Below are 5,500 nucleotides of genomic sequence, written 5' to 3'. Positions count from 1 at the left end.
ACTTGCTTTGTTTTGGAATTTTTATTTTGGTTTACACACACATGCACACAAATATGGACACTTACATTCCTTATCTGTAGTTTCTGAAACAGAGCTGAACTGTTTCCAAAGAAAACACTGTCATGGTCAAGCTTTGCTCTTACTGCAGAAAGATCCATTGGTCTAGATTATTATTTTTATTTCTGAGCTTTAGTACATCTCTTAAGTAGTTCAAATCTCTTTCTTGGAGTGCCTAGAGAAAATAGAACAGAATACTGATACCAATTTATTAATTTTTGATTAGGTAGAGCAAATTCTTTGAATAGGTAGAGCAAAGAACAGAAGATACAGAAGATCAGATGAGCTGCATCCCCCATCTCTGAGAATACACAGCATTCTTCTGTCTTAGCTGCAAGTCTTCAGTGCCAAACTTACTGCTGTGCATGTTGCCATATCCCCTTCACTCTAACCCAACCATGAGCAAGTAGTGAATTAACAATGAGTGAGATGAGATGATTATTCACCAGGGTGGGACAACTTCTTACACAGGTTCATAACCAATTACAGTTTAGCAGCTGGATTGCAGCCATGCCATGCCTTTTTTTGCTGATGGGACATGTACAAAATATTCAGGTTGTCTGAGAAGCCTTTGTTTATGTATGGCTTTAGTCAACCTTTATTATGGTGGTTATCTTGTTATGGTGGCTCTTGTTATTCAGTCCTGACATTTAGCAATAGTAAACTGTTTACTGGATAGTTTCTTGTCATGGGATTCAACAAAATGAAAGCAAAGATTACATAGGGATTTTTTTGAAAATTTATGATTCTTCTTCTATAGAAGTTTTCGCTTTTCAGTACTGTCATTCCAAACTCTAGCCCTCCTACCATCATGTGGTAAAGGGTAAGAGTAGCCCTTTTGACAAGGAATGCTGCAGAGGACTGGAAGACCCTGGGTGCCAATAACTGAGGCCAATGCACGTTCAGAATAACTCAGGACACTCCAGACTCCAGCTGAAAGAGCAATTGCACTGTTATTGCTAAGTTCCCCTAAAGACAGTATGAGTGCAGAGTCCACAAAGACATTAGCTTTTTCTTGTTTTTCAGGATGAGAACCAAACTATGCCCTTGCCTTAATACAAACAAGTGCTCACTGGTAGTAATAAACTCAAAAATGCTACTTACAATCTGATGTGTCTATTGCTGAATATATTAAATAGAATATTAAATATCTATTCCCTGTTACTGACTTAGGTATTTTTCCACAGAACACTCCCTGAGTATAATTCACAAATTAGTTTCCTGTCTGATTTCAATATGATTTTGCTTTTGTATAAAAATCACAAACAAATTCCAAAATATTACAAGTCTCAAGCACCTTGTTAAATACTATCTTGTCCACAAAGACTGTTTAAGATACCTGAGAGATCTACACAAAAATGCTGAAACAGAAGGAGACTGAAATAGATGTATTATTAAGAAGTCCCACATAAAAAGCAAGATTTCTCTTATACTTCTAATGCAGTATTTTGTGTAACCCACAAGGCAAAACTTCTTATAACCACCGTCTGCAGGAAGAATTTACTGTCAACATGTAATGTACACTAAAGGAAAAAATTACCTCTATCCACATTCACACCAACCCCACAGGTCCTTAAGACAATAATTTTCAAAGTATCTTTGTTCAGTAAAATAGGCATTGTTTGAAGTTTCTTTATGGCAGACTAGTAGAATCAAAATGAAGGCAGACTTGCTCACCACTCAAAGCACTTGCCTTCTTTTTAATTTCTCACAGTAATGAAAAGTATATTCAGCTTTTCCTCCTTCAGCCCCAACCACACTCTGCCCTTGTAGATTACTGAAACATGAATTTGTGAAGGCTGTTTCAAGTAGAAGGATGTTCCTATGTACAGGAATGATGTACAGTTAATTCCTGTCACTCTGAACATCCAAGTGAGATTGTTGTTAAAGCTGGTTCCAAAGGACCAAGAGAATTTGTGCCATTCATTTCAATGACTTTCTTCACCTCTATTAGTCTAAACATAAATGTAATATAGCCAAGCTAGATTCCAAAGGTTAGTCTTTCATTTAGGCAAAATACTGGAGATGCAAAACCTGTGTAGCATTTACAGGAGTCTAGCGTGGATTCAATAAACCGATTGAACATGAAAGGAACATCCTTTCTAAATGCAAATTATTCAGGTGCAATTTGAGTTCCTGAAAGGTTACTCTTCAGTTCCCTCTCCCTGTCTAATAAATGAGAATGCAGAATAGCTTAGTTTCCTTTTTCAAAATTCTTCATATTAAGTTATTTTGCTGCTTCTGTTATGGACCATTTCTGTATTGAGCAGATAGAGGCTCTGGACTGCTTCTTTTCTGTGACTGCTGAACAGAACATTCCATATTAGTAATTTATTAAAGCATTTCTTATAAAAACTTAAAAACTAATTTAAAAAGCAGGTCTGACAACACAGCAACATACAGATATACTCCAACTACAGCATTTTTTTCTTTTCTTTCTCTTTCTTTTTCATTTTCTTTCTTTTTCATTTTGCCAAAAGAGCTCAACAACTCTTGATATTACACTCATCAAAGTGTCAACAGATCCCTGAAAAGGTATGCACAGAAGTTCTAGATCTGACAATAAAATTTCTTTATGATGAGATCTTGTCTTAAGTGAAGTCTATGGCAAAACTTTTACTTGATTCCTGAGGTCAGAACCCTCATAGTATTTGTTGCATCAAATTTGAGACAGGGTCATCCTAGGAATCACATGAAAGAAAACATGTCATATTATACTATAAGTGTCATACTAGAGGAGTTCTCACAAGAGGGACTTGATTTGTGCATAATAATAGTCACTGACCAGTAAGTTGGTCTAGGCCCTTTGTGGCAAAGCACATTCATTAGAGAAATTCACAAGTATATTTTATACCGCAACCTTGCGGTTTTTAGGGGAATTTAATTTCACCACAAGTCATGTGGCAGCATTGTCAGAACTAACAGGGATGAGTGAAATTGGAAAAAGAAGCACTAGCAGTTTTGTGAACACAGTAAATATTTTGCATTTTCCATGGTGTTTTTTTCACATAAGGTTCAAACAAGACATAATAACTGGTCACACAATGTTAAGAGTTTAAGCTGGAATTGTGGCTGTATTTTAGACAATCAATAACTCATTCCATATCTCTGTCCCACCTCAGCTGTATTGTGTATTTTTTTAATTGTATCAAGGCCTCACCATTATATATTTATGGTAGAACACATGAAATAAATAGTATTTGGAATGTTGGAGGTAGAATATAGACAAATAACAGTAAAAAGTTCAATTAAGAAAAAGAGATGTATAATGGTTGTCAGTCTGTGCAAAGACAGCACCCAAAATAATTACAACAGAACCTAGTAATAGAGTCCCAAATTAATATCTTCAGCATACCATGCATAATTGAAATAAGGATTCAGTCTTCTCCAAAGAACATTAGGAAATGGGATAATAAACATTTACTGATTTTTCTACTAGTGGAATAAACCAGGACTTTCTTGTTTTCTTTATATCTACCACAGATAGCAAAAATACACTTGTAGGTCACATACTAGGCATTTATCTTCCACCTACATGCTGCTAAGAAACTCCATGGGAGGAACACAGAAGATGGTTATGGCTAGGGCCAGACCTTTTAGCGCAAGTGCCAGAAGAGTCCTTTGCCCTAGTTCAATCAAAAAAAAAGATTCTTCTCATCATGCTGCTATAATATTGTCAAGAAACGCCCTTTTGTTGTAAAATATCTTAGTCTTACACCAGCTGGAAGGAAAGTGATAAAATTCAACTATTTTCAAGATTGAATGAGTTCCTAATTTGTCGTGGCTTTATAACTCACTCACGGCCGACTAACTTTTAACAGCTCAAACTTTGTCTGTTTTAAGTTCTCACACAAAACGAGGGCACAGCCTCATTTTGAAGCTCACATCCTATAGTAAGGTAACGGCTGGTTTTTTGACTGATGAATCAGCTGCACATGAACTGCCACTGTACAAAAGCACTGCATGTTGGATGCAATGGCCAGAGCTTTGTCACTTAACACAGCTACAGGTTTTTTACATCCTGTTAAAGAGTTCCATTCCCAGCTATTTCACCTACAAAAAATAGCTCTTGAAACCTACTGTGCATACTCAGGATGAAAGTTTGGCACAAAGTTTAAATAAAAAACCTATTTTTCCTCAAAACAGTCTTTCCTTTGCTGCCATCCACTTACTAGATACTCTTTCCTTAATTCAGTTACAAGGAGTTTTGCCCACTTGGACTGTAAGCAATCTAAATAATGAAGCATGTGCTTCACTCAAAGCAGAGCCAGGCACTGGAGCGCCCCTGGGCCATACTGGCCTGCCAGAACAATACCCACAGGAGTTCCCAGCTTGTTGGAGGACTCATTTTCCTGGAAGACCTTGGTAGCTGGATGGGGAGATGGACCTGTGCTGCACACACTCTGCAGCAGCAGATTTGAGCAGAGAGAGCCAGGAGTGAGTCACTGGCTGAGGTCTGGTACATGCTTAGCCAAACTGATAGTATTGCTGACCAGGCAGGATTTCTCCCTCCCTGTCCCACATTTTCAAGTGGCAAAGCACTCAGCTAGCATCTCTTCAGCTAGGATCTATGCAGAAGGCACAGAATGCTGTCAGAACACTGAACCACCGATGTCAAAGCTTGCTTTCTTAAGAATGAGCTCCTACTGCACGATACTGAATTATACAAATTTATCTAAAGTGAAAGTGAAAATGCCTGTGTTAATTCTGATTCTATCACAGCATTTTGAATGTCATAGGTCCTACTTTAGCAAAGTTTCCAAACAAACCAAGTATGCAGAACTTCATTAGAAATTTTAAAAACCCACACCAATCTATGTACTGAATGTTAATATAGAACACCAACTGCAAAGGTGATGTTAGTATAAATCTCTGATAATATTATTCAATAATATTATTATCAAACTGACAATTTTCAGGCAGACTCACACAAACTCCTTATTCCATGAATACAATAGCTAACACCCAATCATAGAGTCATAATTCACCTCTTCTAAGGCTTAATCTATGCTTCCTTCCTTAATTTAGGTTGCTCTTATGTTCCCTCCACCAAAGTCTACTTCTTCCACCTCCTCTGCATGTAGCAAAGATATAAAAGCTACCATGAGAGGGTTCTGATGCTTATCAAAGACTGAAACTTGTTGCTCTTCTATATTTCTTTTAATAATTTTTAAATTTTAATTAATTTTTTTAGTCATAGAAACCATCGTTCTTCAGAAGTACATGTCATACAAGCACAGCTTTGGTTTTGTTACAACCCTATTAAGAATGAAATCATTCATGTCACCAACACTGCATATGAGTGTCCATTGTTAGCAGATTAGGGCTTTAAATGTTCACCTCTATATTTAGAAACCAAAAACCAAATGGCCAGCTTTCCTGATGACTCAGCATCTATACTGACTGCAGAAGAATGCAGATCCCCACAGCAGGCCCCTTGCAT

The sequence above is a fragment of the Vidua macroura genome, chromosome 7 (genome assembly GCF_024509145.1).
Source record: "Vidua macroura isolate BioBank_ID:100142 chromosome 7, ASM2450914v1, whole genome shotgun sequence".
Lineage (NCBI taxonomy): Eukaryota > Metazoa > Chordata > Aves > Passeriformes > Viduidae > Vidua > Vidua macroura.
This window is presented reverse-complemented; position numbering follows the sequence as displayed.